The following is a 20,684-nucleotide window of genomic DNA, read 5'->3' on the forward strand; positions in this document are numbered from 1 at the left end:
TAGTTAAAATTGTTTCTTTTATTTTAGATTTTTTTTTTTTAGAGAAATGCATGGCAGAAAAATATTTAGTTTTTTAAATATGTTAATAGGAATAAAATTGTAAACCTTCTCTGATGTAATAATAAAAGCTAAAATTCACTAAACATTTACTCTGTTTGATACTATGCCATGTACTTTATTTGCACTGTCTTGTTGAATCTTGCCCAAAGAAATATGACACACAAACTATTTTTATTTCCAACTTGGACTTCTGGTTTCAGCTCCAATGTGGACAGAGCCTGTAAGTTATCACTCCTGTTCTTACAACAACAACCACCAAAAGCTGGGAAATCTAAAGATCAACCACTTTTCTTGGAACAGTCAAAGAACTGAGGTTGAAGGACAAACAGCCACCCTAAAATAGAGACAGGCCCATAGAGTCACGACCAGAACTGCCTACCTGGAACAGAAGCCACTAGAACCATAAACTGTAGAGACACTTAAAATGGTGACTTTGGATGAATTGGTAAAGACTTGAATATGTACTAGCATGACAGCGAGAAACAGTCTTATGTGGGGAGTGAGGGAAGGAGCCTACAGTCTTAGAGGGGCCCCCAAACTTTCATGAGCTTTACCTCTATGAATCATACCAAATTTCCATATTGAAGATATACGAAAAATCCTTTTCTGGCTTTGGTAAGAGAAGAAAAATAATCATGGTAAAAGAGTCTCAGAGTTTTCTCCAAAATAAAGGCATATTTTCCAAGGAAAAAACTTTGCAAAAATTATCTCCACTGGAGGGAAGGAATTCCCTCCCACTACATGCTCCTCTAGCATTTTTATCTTACTTAAAAGGTAGGGAAAGGGGGAAACCATAGTCAACAGATGTCAAGGCTTTAAGGTAATAGGTTGGGAATGTCATAGCCAGGGAAGTGCATAGGGCAGAGATTTTCAAACGGTGTGCTGCAAGAATTTTTAAAATATGCAATACCTGACTATTTAATCAAGGGCACTGACATCTTTTCTCTTAGATTGTCAAATAAAAAAAAAATGATAACAGCCCACACAACAATAGCCATACTATGTGAATGCCTTGTTTTGAACCATAAATATAATAGAGTCATATAATAGAGTTGCAGCCTGTTGGTCATGTCACATAATAAGGTTGTGTCTGATGGTGTTATCCCCCTCCCATACCTGTCCCCACAATAACAGAGCTCTGAAATTATAACTGTGAGTTATATCTCAAAGAACTGTAAGACACAAATTCCCTCTGAGGAGGAGTACTTAGGAAAGCCCACAATCAAGTGGAGAGATGAAAACAAGGACACTAGAGTAATTTTAAGTACTGGCACATGTAGCGACAGTAAACATTAAACATAGCCCCTCTTGTAGGGAGATTAACATAAATGCCCATCTAAAGTTCTTAATACCTAATACAGCATGTTAGGCTTGCAACAAAAATTGCAAGACATGGTAAAAGGCAGGAAAAAAACACTATTGTCTGAAGAGGCAAAGCAATCATCAGAATCAGACTCAAGTATGACACATATATTGAAATTATCAGACAGGGAATTTAAAATAACTATGATTAATATGTTAAGTTCTCTAATGGAAAAATTAGACAACAAGCAAAAACAGATGGGTAATGCAGTTAGAGAGTTGAAAACTCTAAAAAATAAGTAAAAGAAAATGTTAGAAATAAAATACATTGTAACAAATGACTTTGATGGGCTTATCAGTAGACTGAACACAACTGAGGAAAGAATCAGTGATTTCTAAGATAGGTCCAATAGAAACTGTTCAAATAGAAATGTAAAGAGAAAAAAGAATGAAAAACAAACCAGAACATCCAAGAACTATGGAATAATTTCACATAATTGGAATAGAGGAAGGAGAAGAAAGAGAATGCAGCACAAGAAATATTTGAATAATGGTTGAAAACTTTCAAAATTAATGGTGGACACCAAATGACAGACCAAGGAAGCACAGAGAACACCAAGTAGGAAAAATACAACACAAAATAAAACAGATATGGGCATATCAGATTCAAACTGCAGAAAACCAACTACTAAGAGAAAACATTGGAAAAATCCTAGAGGTGGAGTGGGATAGCCACTTTACCTATAGAGGAGCAAGGGTAAGAATTACAGCAAACTTCTCACGAGAAACCACGTAAAAATGAAGAGAACTGAGTGAAATATTTAGTGTTGAAAGAAAAAAAAATCACCAACCTAGAATTCTATACTCAGCAAAGTTATCCCTCAGTGGTAAAGAGTTAATGGCGAGGGATTCTGTGCATGTATGGTCACATAGTATATAAGATTTTGCTGTGAATCCAGAACTGCTCAAAAAGTCTATTAAAATTGTTTAAAGGGGGAGGAAAAATATTTCCAATTTGAGGATGAAGAAACGAGAGGTTCTAACTTTCCTCAGGGCATAAGGATAGTAGGAGGTAGAAGCAGGACTCAAATCTGAGTCTAACTAAAAGACCATGCTTTTTAGACTCTTAATAGTATTATGACCATGAGAAAGAGTTTCTCATCCTGATTACAGAGTTTTGTTAAAGAAGCATTAATACCCCTCAAAGAAATTATAACAATTTTTTTCTTTAAGAAGGAACATTTTAAGTTTTAAGTATTAATAACACAGTTAAAACAAAAGCAAACAAAAATATCCCAGATTACTCAAGCTAGAAAATTTTTGACATGAAATATTCTAAAACTTGAGGCAAGGATAGGTTTGGGGTAAATTTTTAAGAGAATTGCCTGTAATCTTTATTATCTTTATTAATATCTGAGAACAGGTGATCTCAATGAAAGTCTCTAACTCCTTGGTTGAACCACTACAGGTTAGGGTTAATGAACTAAACTATCAAATCTGAATTATGCCATTTAGTTGTCAGTCTTAATACATAAAAGATAGCCCAGAAAGTACCAGCAATGTCCATCAAGACCTGTCTCCTCCATGTCTAGGCTCTCACACTTCTAAACTACACCCTACCCACAGGTACCCCAAGCTCAAGCTTAATGCCAAGTGAATCCAGGTTGCCCAAACACAGCAAGAAAGAGTCTTAACTGTGGATAGGTGCTCCATTATCTGAAATTTTTTCTTCCTTTCTTATTCTTTTGCCTTCAATAGCCAGATCACATGTCCATCCTCTGTGAAGCATTCCTGAGTCTCTATCTTCACCTTCCCTCAGGAGTGTTGTGACAGGATATTCTTTCCTCTAATATACTGCTTTGTACTAGAACTTACACTTAGCATGTCTGTTTTCTTCACTGGACTGAGAGTTCCTTGATAATTATATGCCTGTCTATTCATCTTCTCTCTACAATATCCAAGAGTGCTTGATGCATGCACAGGATACTATCTACACTAATAAAAGAGAAACATGCTAATTGACTGTACCTTCATGACACCCACCAACCAATCAGGAGTGAGCATGGAAATTAACCCAACAAAGATGGTGGTTTAATTTGCATACGCAGGCACTGAGTGGCCAGGGGCGTTCTGCACCACCCCAGCTGCTCAGGGCCTCTGGGCAGCATGGGAAGGCGGAAAGGCGGCTCCAGCCAGAGCGAAGGCGGTGCCGGCAGCCAGAGGAAGGAAGGCCCATTCTTGCAAGAATCTTCGTGCATCGGGCCTCTAGTAAGATAATAATAATAGAAACTATTTATTGTGCATTTTATTCTATGCCAGGTTCTCTACTAAGAACATGCATTATCTCATGGAATTTTCACAATAATCCATTACCTAATGGAATTCTCACAATAATCTTTATCAGGAGACTATTGCTACAAATCCTGCTTGTATAAACAAGAAAATTGAGGCTTAGACAAGTAAAATAATTGCCCATATTCCCCAGCACTGTACAATTTGAACTCAGATGGCTTGTTTTCAAACCCAGGGTCTGAGAGAACTAAGAAATACTGCCCTGTTGTGCATGTCCCAACATTAAAAGGCAGACATAACTTCTGAAATGGAAGAATGGTTTTTACCCTTATTTAGTATGGAATCATGCCCTGCTGGAGTTCTGTTTTCCTACCCAGAAGATATATCTCAAAAAGTTTCTTTGGAAGCACTTAGCAAATTGACTTTAGGAGAGTAACTTTCCTTTGAGTCACTGAGGGCTAAACTTAAAAGGAGTGGGTATGTTATAAAAGAGTGGGTATATTAGGAGGATGAGCAAATGGCTCCACTGCCAAGAAAGGGAGCAGCGTCATATTGTTTTGTGTTTGGGAATATAAAAGAAGACTGCCCAGTCCTCTGGGAAGGGACTGGATAAAAGAAATAGACCAGGGCTTCTGATCCAGGGAGTGCAGGAATCCTGAGCTAGCATGTTTGAACCCAGCATCTAGGAACTGGTTGGTAGCTTGGTGAACAAGGGCTACTCTGAATGCTAGAAATGAGCCTGCACCAGTGCCAATGGTGGAAGCCAGAACAAAGGACCATACTGCCACCATGGTTCTCTAGACAGGCTGGGTGTCACCTCTGCTCTGCTAGTGCTGTCCCCTACACCAGCTACCTACCACTCAGCTTTTAGCACCTGTCCTTGTGGACACTGTTGAAGATGACATGTCCTTATTCCCTTCCCAGAAACTGAGGGGATTCTGCAGTGACAGTAGGGGTTGAAAATACCTCTGATGCAATCATATTACAATGGCTTGCTTTGTAATCAGCCAATTGGCTGTCTCTATGTTAGGTTTTTCTTTTAACCAGTCTGACTAATTTTATCTAACAACAACAGAGATGCATAATTTGGGGCACAATTTAGACATAACCAGAGTCACCTATGAAGGATGACTGGAGTAAATCTAGTAACTGTTGGTGGGATCCATCTAAATGCAAGACAGTCTGCTTAAGGCAATAGGAGATCAAGGCTCAGTGGGGGTAGCATTAACTTAAATTGAGGCAAAGACTTGAAAATCTTCATGTTTCATGCTCATGCTGAAAAGATGTGGGCTCTAGATTCTAGATTCTAGAGTTTAGAACTTTGACAGTAGCTCAGTTTAAACCTGAAATACAGTGGAGTCACACACACACATACACACACACACACACACACACACACACACACACACACACGGGAGAATAGAGTTAAAAAAAAAAAAAAGGAAACGCTTCAGAGAATAGAGTCAGCCAATCTTTAAACTCTTCTAGGGTCTTTTAAAACCCCATTCCACCACTGGCTGATGGTCCATTTTTGGTCTGACTGGATTTCAGGGCTGCCTTATGACCTGCCTTGAACCTTTACTTCTGCCATCAGATGATTTGTATCTTACAGACATACCCCTACCTCTGAATGTACACTCTCAGAACTGCATCAGAATCTAAGTGCTGTTAAAGAGAATCTGTATTTCAGAGTTGGGTTGTGGGGAAGACAAGATTGCAAATCATATCCACTATATTCTTATCTTGCAAATGCATTTTGGTTGCTCTCATCATTTTCAATACCACCAAGGAAGCTTAAAAGCCTCCCACATGCCTTCCAAATTATGGACTTGAACTGTGAGTACAAAAAGGACTATACAGAAAGAATGCAATTTGGACAGGATGCATTGTTGCTTTGAAGCTCTACCTCTTTGAACATCTGTCGGATTCCTAAAATGACCTGTACCTTAATTCAATATGGAAATAAGGGCACATGGACCACATTTCTTCTCTCTTTCTACTTCTGGGAGAATAACTTTATAAAGGATAGACTAATGGAATTTTCCAAAAGGAAATTATACAGGAATTGGGTTGCTCCTGGGGTTTTAGTGGTGGCTCTACAGAAAATGTTGAGCTCAGGGTTTTTTTACATCATTCATAGGCACATCACTGACAGTTAATCCTGAGATTCAAGATACACTTGGTTCATTTCTGACTCCACAGAATCAGCAACAACAGAAAGGTGGCTTTCAATTCTGTAGAGACTAGTTTCCTAGCAACAAAGGCCACAGGAAGTTGACAGCCATTAAGAAAGAAAAGAAAACACAATGCTGTGATTGCTCTGAGACAATGAAATACCTCTTTAGTCTTGAACTTTCGATTTGTTTTACAAATTAATCATTGCTTTCACCATGACTGTCTGCATAAATATATATAAAGAAATAAGAAACAAGCTAGAAATCATAGTGCTTTGTCAAAAATTAGCAACATTGTAGACTGAATCACACTTTTCATCTGGATTGAAGATTTTGAAAAATAACCGCATGCATTTAAATATCTTTTGGGCACTGGTAGACCTCCTTTTGAATTTAGAATTTAAGACTTTTTGCTCTAAAAATGAGAACTTTTTAGCATGTCTAATTTTCTCATGAATGGTGAATTAGTAAATAAGATATTTGTGTGTTTAATATCTAATCTGCATGATAATAAATGCTCCCAAAACAAAATCATCTATTTTATGTTCGTAGTGGAAAACCACTTTACACTAATTTTAGTGGAAATGTAATGCTTGCATCTAGAAGGCCAATATTTACCTGCTAGTTTTTATAGAGCTATAATAATAATTGGTCATTCTCCAGATCTGAGCTTTGTCTCCAAGTGAATTTAGGTAAAGACTGGGAAACTCTTGTTTTTCATGCTCATGCTGAAAAAGTGTGGGCTCCAGAACTTTGACCTTCTCTCAATTTAAGCCCTGTTGGAAGAAGAGGAGGAGAAAGAGGAAGAGGAGGAAGGGGGCGGGGGGGGGGGGGGAGAGGGTGCAGAGGAAGAAAAAAAAAGGGGAGAAAATGTTTGCTGCTTGAGCTCAAAGTATTTGCAGACTTGTAGTTGCATGTAACAGAGTGATTACAGTAATAATACTAAAATGGCAAACATTTAGTGCTTATTATGTGGCTAAGAGCCTCATATCCATCATCTCATTTAATCCTCACTACAACCCATGAGGCAGATTCTGTTAGGATCCCTATTGTCCAGAAGATAAAGCTGATGCTCAGAAGTTAAATCACTTGCCCCAAGTCACCTGGCTGAGAAGTGGAAGAGCCAACTTGAACTCTTTACTGTGTTCGGCCTTCCTAAATAGTTGAAGGGATTCAGAATGAGTCTCCCAGAATGTGCCACTTTTATTTGGGGCTAAAGAGAAACGAGGTCCTAAGGATTCAGGAAGTTTTGTGTGTGTGTTTTTTTTACCTCTTCCTTAACTACCTAAAAAATTTTAATAGAGCACTTGGTCCAGGAGAAGATCTATCACCAAAAATATCCACAAAGAATATGGGCTAGGTGTGGTAAAATGGGAGGGAACCAGGTAGAGCCTCTTTGTTCAAAGTCCTCTCTGTGTCCCATTGTCTGTGCATGGCATAGGTAACATGTGCTTTTCCCATCTTCCTATAGATTGTCTTCCTTCCTCCCCTTTGATGTCCCAGAACCTTACCCCCTTATCCTTAGCTCAGAATGGCAAACAGTATAAGCACCAATTCCCTAACTGCCTGTGGGCTCATATTCTTATGGGACCTCCGCATGTATGTAATTAAATTTGTCTCCTGTTAATCTGTCTCTTGTCCATTTAATTACTAGACCAGCCAAAAGAACCTAGAAGGATAGAGTAAAATGCTGCCTCCATGATACAGTTAAAACAAAGTATGGGTTGCCATATGTTAGCACTTTGCTAATCACATTTAATGGGTTACATAAACAGGATTTAGACCTAGCCCGTCCCACTGCTGAGTTCATACTTTTATTACGATCCTTTTGTCCTTCCATTAGGGTCCTCCTCCCAAAAGGCCAGACACTCCATCACAATTTAAATGAACATCATTCTTCCTCTAACGTTGACTATAACTACAGGGCTCTTAATCTTCTGGATGAAGCTGAATGCTTCCTTTTAATTCTTTTTTTTTTTTTTTTTTTTTTTTTTTGGTGTTTACTTTGTATCCAGATATTTTGGGCATAATTGAGAATATTTCCTCAAATGTAAGCTTCCTTTCCTGAATGACTCAACACTCTTAAAAAGAAATCAACCAGAGAGCATACATTTAAGAAATGACTAGACAAGGACGTAATTGTCAAGCTGGGAATTAAATAATTATGCCAAAGAATATGGTTTCCTCGTCATTGCTTTTAGCAGTCACATGTTCTGCTCGGACTGAATCACTCTGAAAATCTATCCTCTTTCTGAGCCTCCAAGACCTCAATAGTAAAACAGGTGTAGCACTAACTTTTCCTATGTGAAGCGAAATGTGTAAAATATGTGTCACGATATAAATTAAATCGGCATGCCCAAATTGTGCTATGCAAGAATGTATTTTTTAAAAATATACTTTTATTGAGGAAAGGAGAGGGAGAGAGAGATAGAAACATCAATGATGCGAGAGAATCATTGATCAATTGCCTCCTGCATGCCCCCCAAAGGGGGATTGAGCCCCCAACCTGGGCACGTGCCCTGACCTGGAATTGAACCATGACTTCCTGGTTCGTAGATTGACGCTCAACCACTAAGCCACACCAGCTGGGCAGAAAGGTATTTTTCTTTTTCTTAAATCATCTCCAAGTCTCAACCTACCAGGGTAGTGTGAAATCCAAGCACAGCAATCCCTAGAGCTCTCTCCTTTCCTCTCATCATGCTACACCTATCAGAGTATCGAAGACTCCTCTAGACCTCTGCTCAGCTTGGGTGCCAAGGAGACATTCACTGTCCCTGCAGGTCTTGGCACTCCTGGGGCACAGACTGGCAAAGAAACAAAATATTCTGACACTTGTTAAAGTGGTAAAGACAACTGTACTCAGGACTGTTGCAATAGCTATAGGAACTACTGCAATGAGGTTTTGCAGTAGGAAAGAGAGATTGGGCTCAAGTCCAAACATGACAAGGAAAGGTGAGTATTTATAGCCAAAGAGCCAAATAGGAGAGGAGGTTGCTGGATGGAAAATTACTACAACAGTAGGGTAATTCTTGCTAAATGTCCTAACAAAATTCATAATGAAAGCTGGCCAGAGTAATTACATATTACCAGGGGGATGAAGGAAGATTAGAAATTGGGTTAGATATTGAGAGTGGTCAGATATTGAAGAAGGGAGATTCTGGCTGAAATGACTTAGTAAGGTTCTTGCTACAATTGGACTCTACAAGCACAGAGACAGAAGCCCAAGTTTAGGCCCAGTCAAACAGAGGGCTCAGAGGAGCCTGACTAACGTTTAGTCATGGAGAGCACCTTAGTCAAGATTATGACAGAGAATTGGAGGCTTGTGCCCGGGATCCATCTTCCCATGAGTATCTCAAGTCAAGTGATCTCCAGAGGCCACCTACACAGAGGGGACCACAATGCTGGACTCAGACCCAGACCTCTTCCCAGTGGAGGTGTGGGGATAAAGGACAGCCAGCATCATCTTTAAGAATTGAAGTATTTATAAGAACCAGGAAGAGGCATTCCTGCTTGAGGCCCTGCCACCAACCTCCTTAGGCAAAGAGAACACAAACCTGACTACCTGATAGAAGTGAGCAATAAATGAGCAATAAAGGTATAGACAACAAAATACAAATTAGTACCATAATGAAATCTCCTGCCCCACATGTATAGTGTCTAGTTCTGGGCCCATCGTGTAGCAGGCGCTCAAGAAGGAGCCCTATTTTTGCTTGCTATGGGTACTCAATCTTCCTGATCACTGATTTTCAAAATTGTGTTCTGTTTTGTTTTGTTTAGCAGCACAGCCTCTCTTCTAAGGAAAGCTTATAGAGAAGTCCATTTGTTTAAAAAGAAAAAAAAAAGGACAGAGTCATGCTGGTGACCCACCTGCTCCACTCCTCACAAGAAACCCTAGAGCTCATGGGCACTTTTGGGAAGCCAGTGCCCTCAGCAGGGCTGTTGCATGTCTACAGTACCTTTTAGGGTACAGAACACCCAGAAAACAATGCTCAATCAAAAGCTGCTACCACATTTCAATATATTAAAGATGTATCCATTATAATATGCTGTTGTTTTGTGTATCACTGGACAATGAAAAAAAATGCAATAAACTATGACATGACATTGATTATAAATAAATATTTGTACTTTAGATATGCTCCAATGTGAAAAAAATTTGCTTTAGAATTGGTGAAATTGAGTAGTGAAATGACTTTTTAAGCAGTAAGGAAAATGCAATGCAAAGCAAACAAAGTACTTAAGAGATATTATTTGGGTTTTCCTGTTTTAATTGACAATAGGCTCCATGCTTTAAAAAAAGAGACACCTTTTAAAATAACTATAAAGAGAGAAATAAAAGAGTATGTGAGACAGCAGAAAAGTCTGAAACATTAATTTGGCATAGGTACATAAATGGTCCATTTAAAAATGCTAACTCCAACAATGAACAAGAACAGTGGAATTATTTTACTAAATTCTTCATAATCTATATAATAACTAAAGGCCTGATGCATGAAATTCGTGCACATGGCGGGGAGCGGGGGGGGGGGGGGGGGGGGCAGGAGGGTCCCATACCCCAGCCTGCACCCTCTCGCAATCCGGGACCTCTTGGGGGATGTCCAACTGCTGGTTTAGGCCCAATGCCACAGGAATGCGGCCTAAACAGGCAGTCAGACATCCTTCTCACAATCCAGGACTGCTGGCTCTTAACCGCTTGCCTGCCTGCCTGCCTGCCTGATTGCTCCTAACCACTCTGCCTGCCTGCCTGATCGCCCCTAATCGCTCGCCTGCCTGCCTGCCTGATCACCCGTAACCACTCTGCCTGCCTGCCTGATCACCCCTAACCGGTGGCCTGCCTCCTGATCGCCCCTAACCACCTCTGCCTCAGTCCCCCATCGCCGCAGCTTCATCCAAAAGGTCGTCCAGAATGATGTCCAGAAGGTCGTTCGGCTGTCCAGTCTAATTAGCATATTACGCTTTTATTATTATAGATACCCAAATACCTTGAGAACTTTTCAAAAGTAACTAGCAAATTAACTATACATTGTTCACTTAACACCTTATGGAACCTATATACATTTGAAGAGAAAAACAATGGAAATTATTTTGAGAATACATATTATAAAAACCTACATTTTATGAATTAATTTTGAGAACTGAAATATTGCTGCATGTAATACAAAGGTCCATTAAACACAGCCTTCAAATAATAGAATTAGTTGTGCCTATGTCTTTTACTGTGCTGCCTTACATTATGCTTAATCTCTATGATCTAAAGCATAATACTTTTTCTCTGTAGAATCAGATTTAGGAATGAAAACAGCATGAGGAGAACAAATGTTAAGGCTAATCACTTCTCCCTGAGTGTTCACCACATCCATCATCTTTCCACTGAATGGGTTAGGGCAGAGGGCCCCCCATTAAGTTTAAGGGGTTTAGCTGGAATAGTGGAGGGAACCACCATAGAGGCAGTGAAGAATGCAGGCAGCTAACAGTTCCGGTCAATCCACAACCTACAGCAACATGCCCTGTGATGTGGAAATAAATGAAGACTGCCCAAATAAGAACAAGCGAAGCCTGTTCATTCAGAACGGGCTGTTTTAAGGGAGCCAGCCACAATCATGTGTATTTGGCAGAGACTCAAAGGCAGGTTGAGGAGTGGGAAAGCCTTACAATGGAAAAAGGGAAAACTTCAGCTACGCCTTAATAGGAGGCTGTTGGCAGTGGAAGCTGTAGGCAGGTTAACTAGAAGTAGAGTATCCTATATGTGATACTGTAATTTATAATAAGAAATATATATATACTAGAGGCCCGGTGCACGAAATTCGTGCACGGGGGGGGGGGGGGGGGTGTGTCCCTCAGCCCAGCCTGCACCCTCTCCAATCTGGGACCCCTCAAGGGATGTCCAACTGCTCGTTGGGCCTGATCCCCATAGGATTGGGCCTAAACGGACAGTCGGACATCCCTCTCACAATCCAGGACTGCTGGCTCCCAACTGCTCGCCTGCCTGCCTTCCTGATTGCCCCTAACTGCTTCTGCCTGCCAGCCTGGTCACCCCTAACTGCCCTCCCCTGCAGGCCTGGTCAACCCCCCAACAGCCCTCCCCTGCAGGCATGGTCCCCCCAAACTGCCCTCCCTGCAGGCCTGGGTCCCCCCCAACTGCCCTCCCCTGCAGGCCTGGGTACCCCCCCCCCAACTGCCCTTCCCTGCAGGCTTGATCACCCCCAACTGCCCTCCCTTGCAGGCCTGGTCCCTCCCAACTGCCCTCCCCTGCTGGCCATCTTGTGGCAGCCATCTTTGACCACATGGGGCAGCCATCTTATGTGTTGTAGTGACAGTCAATTTGCATATTACTCTTTTATTAGATAGGCTAGAGGCCTGGTGCATGGGTGGGGGTTGGCTGGTTTGCCCTGAAGGGTGTCCTGGATCAGGGTGGGGGTTCCCTTGGGGCATGTGGTGGCCTGGGCGAGGGGTCTGAGGTGGTTTGCAGGCCGGCCATGCCCCCCGGCGGCCCAAGCATAGGCGGGAAGCAGGTATCTGGGATTTATTTATCTTCTATAATTGAAACTTTGTAGCCTTCAGAGGAGGCCAGGGCAGGCCAGGGCGGTGAAAGCTTGGCTCCCTCCATCGCCAGGGGCAACCCAAGCCTCCTGCTTGCTCCAGCTCCGTGGCCACCGCCATCTTGGTTGGGTTAATTTGCATACTCACTCCTGAGGCTGGTGGGTGTGGCTTGTGGGTGTAGCGGAGGTACGGTCAATTTGCATGTTTCTCTTTTATTAGATAGGATCATACCTAATAATAGAGAAACATGTAAATTGACCATACCTCCGCTACACCCACTGCCAATCAGAGTGACTATGCAAATTAACCCAACAAAGATGGCAGTTAATTTGCATACATACCTGGGTCCCGGGAACCTCCTCGGCACTCAGGTCACTCCCAGTCGGCCATTGGGCGGAGGCTTTAGGCTTGGAAAGGGGCCGAGCCTGTGATCTGAGGGGCGGGGGGAACCCCTTCCCAAGCTTAAAGCCTGGGGGGGAGGCTTTAGGCTTGGGAAGGGGCCGAGCCTATGATCAGAGGGGCACGGGATAACCTCTTCCCAAGCTTAAAGCCTGGAGGGGAGGCTTTAGGCTTGGGAAGCAGCCGAGCCTGCGATCGGAGGTGCCGGGGGGAACCCCTTCCCACGCCTAAAGCCTGGGGCGGAGGCTTTGGGCGTGGGCAGGGGCTGAGCCTGGGATCGGAGGGAAGGGGAAAAAATCAATGGAAACATATCCTCAGGTGAGGATAAAGAGAAAAATAAAGAAAGAAATGTCATATCCTATGAAAGACACATCTTGAAAATGCTTAAAGAAAGTTGTCATTTTTACATGGTGAAGGGACTGGATTCATGTTGATGAAAATACCTTGGCGGCTGCAGTGACTGGCAATGGCTGCAGCAGCGGGGTGACAGGGCTGGCGCCTTCCCCTGATCAGCCTGGTTGCCTCCTGCAAAGGGAGGCCAGACTGCGGCTTAGGTCTGCTCCCAATAGGGAGCGGGCCTAAGCCATCAGTAGGACATCCCCCAAGGGCTCCCAGTATGTGAGAGGGGGCAGGCTGGGCTGAGGGGCCCCCCTCCCCCAGTGCACGAATTTCGTGCACCAGGCCCCTAGTGTGTGTGTGTGTGTGTGTGTGTGTGTGTGTGTGTGTGTGTGTGTGTGTATGGTCTTCAGCACCATTTCTGGGATAAAAGCCTTGGTCTTTATGTTTTATTATGTTAATCATGTGGCTTTTAGAAAGCACCTATGGTGGGGCTAGTTGCCAGAGGAACCAACCATGTGACTGGAAGTTTGGAACTTTCAGTCCCACTCTGCTGATCTCTGGAGAGGCTGGGGATTGAGTTCAATCACCAATGGCCAATGACTCAATTAATAATGCCAACAATGAAGTCTCCATAGGAATCCCAAAGGAGAGGGTTTGGCAAGTCTATAGATTGATGAACACTTGTTGACTCAGGGAGAGTGGCTCACACAGAGAACATGGCAGCTCACCACCCCTTCTCCATACCTTGTCCTATGCATCTCTTCCTTCTGGCTGTTCCTGAGTTATGTTGTTTTATAATAAACCAGTGATCTAGTAAGGAAAATGTTTCTGAGTTCTGTGGGCACCTCCAGCAAATTAATCAAACCCAAGGAGGGGGTCTTTGGAACCTACAATCTATAAGCCACTTGGTCAGAAATACAGGTGACAACCTGGACTTACAATTGGCATCTGAAGAGGGTTGAGTCTTGTAAGACTGAACTCTTAACCTGCGGGAGCTAATGGTATCTCCAGGTAAATTGTGTCAGAATTCAGTCAAATTGTAAGACACCCAGTTGGTGCCCAAAAATTGCTTGGTGGTATGGGTGAAAAAACACACGCATTGGAATAGGTAGCAGAATTATATTATGTAATTGGTTAGGGAAATGTAAATGGCTTTCTCTGATTGGTCCTACATTGGAACAGGGAAAAGTTGGGGAAGCTGTCAGTTACTGACCAAGTCCGAGTTATTTTGGGCTGATTGCTATAGGGGTTTTTGTTTGGCTGCAGATTGTGGGTCAGAGTTCTATTTTTATAAATGGTGTGACCATTGTCCATTTGTATATTCATGCTTGCAGCAGGTAGCTTGATGGCCCAACAGATAAAATCATCCTCGCCACGACTTCAATTTTTGACATTTTAAGCTTTTAAAATGAATAAGGCAATGTATTTTCCTTAAAACAAATTCAGATTATACATAGTACAAAAAATAGAGAAAAAAAACACAAATAAAAGCACTCTTTTCCATAATTGTATTCCCTAGAAATCATCTCTGCTAACAAAGCCAGTGAACCGAACTATGACTTTTATAAACAAAATATTCATTTGAATGAACATGGTATGTAATGTCTGAGTATCAGCCAATGTTCTTGGTTTCAAGCAAAAGAAGCTGACTCTGGCAGAAATGGTGTTTATTACAGGGTGTTTATTGGGTAGCTCACCGAATCGTTGAAAGAGTTAGAGTACCGGACTTGAGACAAGCTTCCAGAAACAACTCCCCAACCTGTGCAGCAGAGCTGGTCTGACAAGAAAACTGCTACCACAGCTCATGAGCCCTAAATGCTGGAGTCTCCAGCACTTCCACCTCCATGTCTGGCATCGACTTAGTGCACCTGCTTCTCTCATCGCAGCACCAATGCTACCTCTGGGCTAGGCACAAACTCTGCAAGCCTCAGCCACAACTCCTGCTGAAATAAGATGGATTCTGCATGGTGTCTGCCTCCTCCCCAGGATGGGTATTCAAAGGGTACTGAGGAGTCACAAAAACATAATAAATAACCACTACTGAGTAGGACCCAACACTCTGACCCTCTAGCTACGTACGCTGTGGGGACCCTACAGGGTGACTAAAGAAATGTACAAGTCCTTTCAAGGCTCATAGATGCTTGAAGGTATCATCTAGCCATCTTTTAAAGAAGCATGCAATTGTTCCTCCTTAGGAGGCTTTGTCTAAGACATTGTTTATCTCATGAGTTGGGGAATAGACTCTCAAAAGGTTTGGTGCCCTTCTCTCTCTGACCCAGACTGGGTTTCTCTGGGTTCAAGCACACCCAAAATGCTTCCAATATTAGATGTTTAAGACTCTATTACATGTTTTTCTCTATCATATACTGTATATTTTTATTCTTATACCTCTATTTTCCTCCAGAAATGTATTTCCCACATCTAATTTTATATCCTGCTGCATCATGTGTGCTTCTTTTCTGGTTATTTCAAATCATTTTTGGAAAAAGGAGTTTCTATAGAATAAACAAGCAACTAAATACGTCATTTGATTTCGCTCAAAACTCCCTTTCTCAAACATGATTCGAGAACTGTGCATACTAGCAATGTGTGGAAGTTTCCAGATCTCTCAGATATCTCAGTTGTATCCACAGCCTGATGGATTATCCGATCATTCTCACCATGCCTAGGGACTGATGTGTTTATCAAACTCTTAATTTTATCTTCCCCAGGAGGGACAGTAATGACACTAATTGCCAATTATAGTATGCATGACAAGCCAGCTGCTGTTCTAAGTGCTTTATGGAGATTATCTTGTTTAATCTTTACAGCAATCCTAGGAAGTAGGTACTACAATTATGCCTGCTTTGTTGATGAGGCTGCCAAAACGCAGAGCGGTGAAGTCATTTGTTCATTTTCAGAGGTATTAAGTGGCAGAATGGTGCTTTACCAATTTTAATAACTGACAGTCACTGCAGAACCACCATGAAATACTCAATGAGAAGAGGAAGAGATGGAGGAGGAAACAAATAGGGACTATGGCCTTTCTGTATGTCAGAGAAACTCTCTTCAGCTGCAGGGGGGCTCTGCACAGATCTGCTGAGAGAGTCTGTCACATACAGACCTCCTGGTTGTTCTATGTGGTCATAACTGTGCTTCAGGCAGTAAAGGGACATGCTTTGATGCTTCAAAGAGAATTTGAAACCGTCACCCAGAAGACAGCATGACAAATGCTGTCCAGACATGAGTTGCATAACCATACACCACGGGTGTGCCCATGTAGATGAGGAGCATGGGAAATATGAAGACTGAGTCAGCTCCTCTGTGCTGTCTTCCTGACAATTTAAAACTCGACCTCTCACAAGGCTATCTATGTATTTGAAGTAAATCTTTTCTGCTCCATACTGTTTAGCATTTTACATGTCTGAGCTGTGGAAATTAAAAGGACCTCAAGGATCATCAAACTCAAGCTCTTTATTTTGAAAATTCACTAACAAACCTTATTTTTAGAGTATGCAATACTCCACGTCCTGCTGTGACACTGTAGCTTGCATTTCATCCCCTTCCTTCCTCCTTTCCTTCCTCCCTCCCTCCCTCTTTCCCTTCCCTCCCCTCCTCACCCCCCTTCCCTTCTCTTCCCTTCCTTTCCCTTCCCTTCCTTCCTTCTCACCTCCTTCCCTTCCTCCCTCCCTCTCTTCTTCCCTCCCTCCCTCCTTCCCTTCCTTCCTTATGTGAGTTTAAGTTTCTGCGATTTTATCTGCGGCAGACTTTTTCAAACCAAGGTTGAAGGTGAGTTTCTCTAGAAATTATTTCAATTTGCTTCTTTCAGACACCTGCATATTCTTTTTACCTAGGATTACTTTGTAAATAAACTTGAAGTTGTTTTTTTTTTGGGGGGGGGGGTATAAAGATATTGTAAATCTCAGCCCAAAATTTATTTGAAATCAAAGTTAATATTATGAGTCCACAAGAGAGACCATTAACAATTCCCCCTCCTCAAACCCAAAGTGAAGAATATGTTGGTTTGTAGGGTTTTATCTTTTCTAAGAAGTTCATCAACCAAGGTTAACACTTTTGAGGAGCCTGTGTTTTATGAGACTGACTTTCCACTTTGGGCTAGCTCTAGGCTTTGTCTTCTGCCTTCTATGTAAAGCCAACTAAAACTAAAAATACAGGCACTGAAGATTAGTGGATACCCTCAGTTGGAGTCCTTGCCATCAGCTTGGTTACTTGTCTGGAATTGTGCTTTTCATTAATTTGTTTTTTCTTTACTTTCTAGTGAGCCAGCTATGCATTTTAAAATATGTTTTCATATTTCATTCAACATTTATATAATTTGCACCTGGATGATTTTTTGGAGGAAATCTAATCTGCTATACAGAAGCATTAACATCACCAAGCTGTTTTAAAATATAGATTTTATTACTTCTGTTGAAAATATAGTTTGTTAAATGAGGCCCAAAGTTAGAAGAAATAAAATAATGAAGATTAGAGCATAAATAAGTGAAATAGAAACTGAAAAGTCAATAAAAAAAAACAATAAAATGAAGTGCTGTTTCTTTGAAAAATAAACAAAATTGATAAGACTTTAGGTAGACTCACCAAAATAAAGAGAGGGCTCAAATAAATAAAGTCATAAACTAAAGAGATGTTATAGCTGATACTAAAGAAATATAAAGGATCGTAAGAAAATACTATAATTATATGCCAACAAATTGGACAATCTAGAAGAAATGAATAAACTCCTAGAAACATACAATCTTCCAATACTACATCATGAAGAAATAGAAAATATGAATTAAAGTAAGGAGATTGAGTCAGTAATCAAAAACATCCCAACAAAAAAGTACAGGTCCAGTTGGCTTCACTGGTGAATTCTACCAAACATTCAAAGATTTAATACCTAGCCTTCTCAAATACCTCTCCAATATTGAAGTGGAAGGAGTGCCCCCAAATTCATTCTATGAGGCCATCATTACCCTGATACCAAAACCAGATAAGAAGATCATAAAAAAGAAAATTATAGGCCATCATCCTTGATGAACATAATGCAAAAAATATCCACAAAATATTAGATAACTTAATTCAACAATACATGAAAAGGATCATACACTGTGATCAAGTGAGATTTATTCCAAGGATGCAAAGATGTTCAACATCCATAAATCAATCAACATGCTACATCACATAAACAAAATGAAGGATAAAATTCATATGATCATCTCAACAGATGAAAAAAATATGATAAAATTTAACATTCATTCATGATTAAAAACTCTTAAGAAAATAGATATAGTAGGAACATAACTCAACAAAATGAAGGCCATATATGACAAACCCACAGCCAATATCATATTCAGTGATGAAAAGCTGAAAGCTTTTACTCTAAATCATGAACAAAACAAGAATGCCCTTCACACTATTATTCAACACTAGAGGCCCGGTGCACGAAATTCATGCATGGGAGGTGGGAGGGGGTCCCTCAGCCCGGCCTGCACCCTCTTGTAATCTGGGACCTCTCAGGGAATGTTCAACTGCTGGATCCCTGCGGGATTGGGCTAAACTGGCAGTCAGACATCCCTCTCGCAATCTGGGACCGCTGGCTCCTAACCACTTGCCTGCCTGCCTGATTGCCCTTAACCACTCTACCTGCCTGCCTCATCACCCTTAACCACTCTGCCTGTCTGCCTCATCACCCCTAACCCCTCTGCCTGATGACCCCTAACCACTCACCTGCCTGCCTGATCACCCCTAACTGCTCACCTGCCTGCCTGATTGCCCCTAACCACCTCTGTCTTGGACCCTGCCATGGCAGCTTCATCCGGAAGGACATCCGGAAGGTCGTTCAGCTGTCCGGTCTAATTAGCATATTACACTTTTATTATTATAGATAGTATTGGAAGTCCTAGCCACAGTAATAAATAAAAAGGGGGTGGGAGGCTTAAAATATGAAAGGGAAAACTAAAACTGTCACTACCTCAGATGCCATGATACTTTAGAAAGCCCTAAAAACTCCACCAGAAAACTATTAAGACTAATAAATAAATTTAGTAAAGTTGGAAGATACAAAATCAATATATGGAAATATGTGGCATTTCTATACACTACTAACAGTCAGAATGACTGTTAGTAGTGTATAGAAATTTATAATTTACAATTGTATCAAAAAGAATAAAATACCTAGGAATAAGTTTAACCAACTAGGTGAAGGACCTATACTCTAAAAACTATAAGGCCCTGATAAAAGAAATTAAAGGTGAAAGAAATAAGTGGACGGATACATTGTACTCATGAATTGAAAGAATGAATGTCATTAAAATGTCCATATTACCCAAAGCAATCTATCAACTCAATGCAATCCCTTTCAAAATTCCAGTGGCATTTTTCAAAGAATTAGAACCAAAAAAATTCTAAAATTTATAGGGGACCACAAAAGACCCCAAATAGCCAAAGCAATCTTGAGAAAAAAGAAGAGGGCTGCAGGTATTATGTTCCCTGATTTCAAACTATACTACAAAGCTGTAATAATCAAAACAGTAATGGTATTGACATAAAAACAGACACACATATCAATGGAACAAAATTGAGAGTCCAGAAATAAACCCAGAGATATATGGTCTATCAAAATAATTTATGACAAACAAGCCAAGATCATACAATGGGGAAAGTATAGTCTCTTCAATAAATGATGTTGGGAAAAGTGGACAGCCACAGGCAAAAGAATGAAGCTAGCTTACTATCTTATACCATATACAAAAATTAACTCAAAATTGATTAAGAACTTGAATGTAAGACCTGAAACTATAAAATTCCTAAAAGAAAACATGGCAGTAGCTTCTTAACATCAGTCTTAGCATTTGTGGATTTGACTTCTAAAGGCAAGGAAAACAAAAGCAAAAATAAATAAATGGGACTACATCAAATTAAAAGGCTCTGCCCAGTGAAGGAAACCATCAACAAAAATGAAAAGGCAACCTAATGAATGGGAGAAAATATTTGCAACCTATACATTTAACAAGGAGTTAACAGTCAAAATATATGAAGAACTCATACAACTCAACAATGATAAAACAACCTTATTAATAAATGGGCAGAGGGTCTGAATTGGCACTTTTCCAAACATAAAGATGTCCAATAGACACATGGAAAGATGTTCAACATCACTAATTATTAAAGAAATGCGAATCAAAATCACGATGAGATATCAACTTACACCTGTTAGAATAGCAAATATCAAAAGATAGGAAATAATAAATGTTGAAGAGGATGTAGAAAAAAAGGAACCCTCATAAACTATTGGTGGGAGTGTAAATTGGTGCAACCACTATCAGAAACAGTATGATTTCTTGAAAAATTAAGAATGGAACTACCATATGATCCAACTATTCCACTTCTGGGTATTTATCCATATAATACAAACACACTAATTTGAAAAGATATATGCTCCCTTATGTTTATTGCAACATTATTTACAATACCCAAGATATGGAAGCAACCTAAGTGTCCATCAATGGATGAATGACAAAGTTGTGCTACATACACACAGAATATCATATGATTTTGCCTATCTGTGTAATGTTAAAAACAACAACCAAAAAA

This window comes from Cnephaeus nilssonii, assembly GCF_951640355.1.
Source record: "Cnephaeus nilssonii genome assembly, chromosome: 5".
In the NCBI taxonomy this organism is placed as follows: domain Eukaryota; kingdom Metazoa; phylum Chordata; class Mammalia; order Chiroptera; family Vespertilionidae; genus Cnephaeus; species Cnephaeus nilssonii.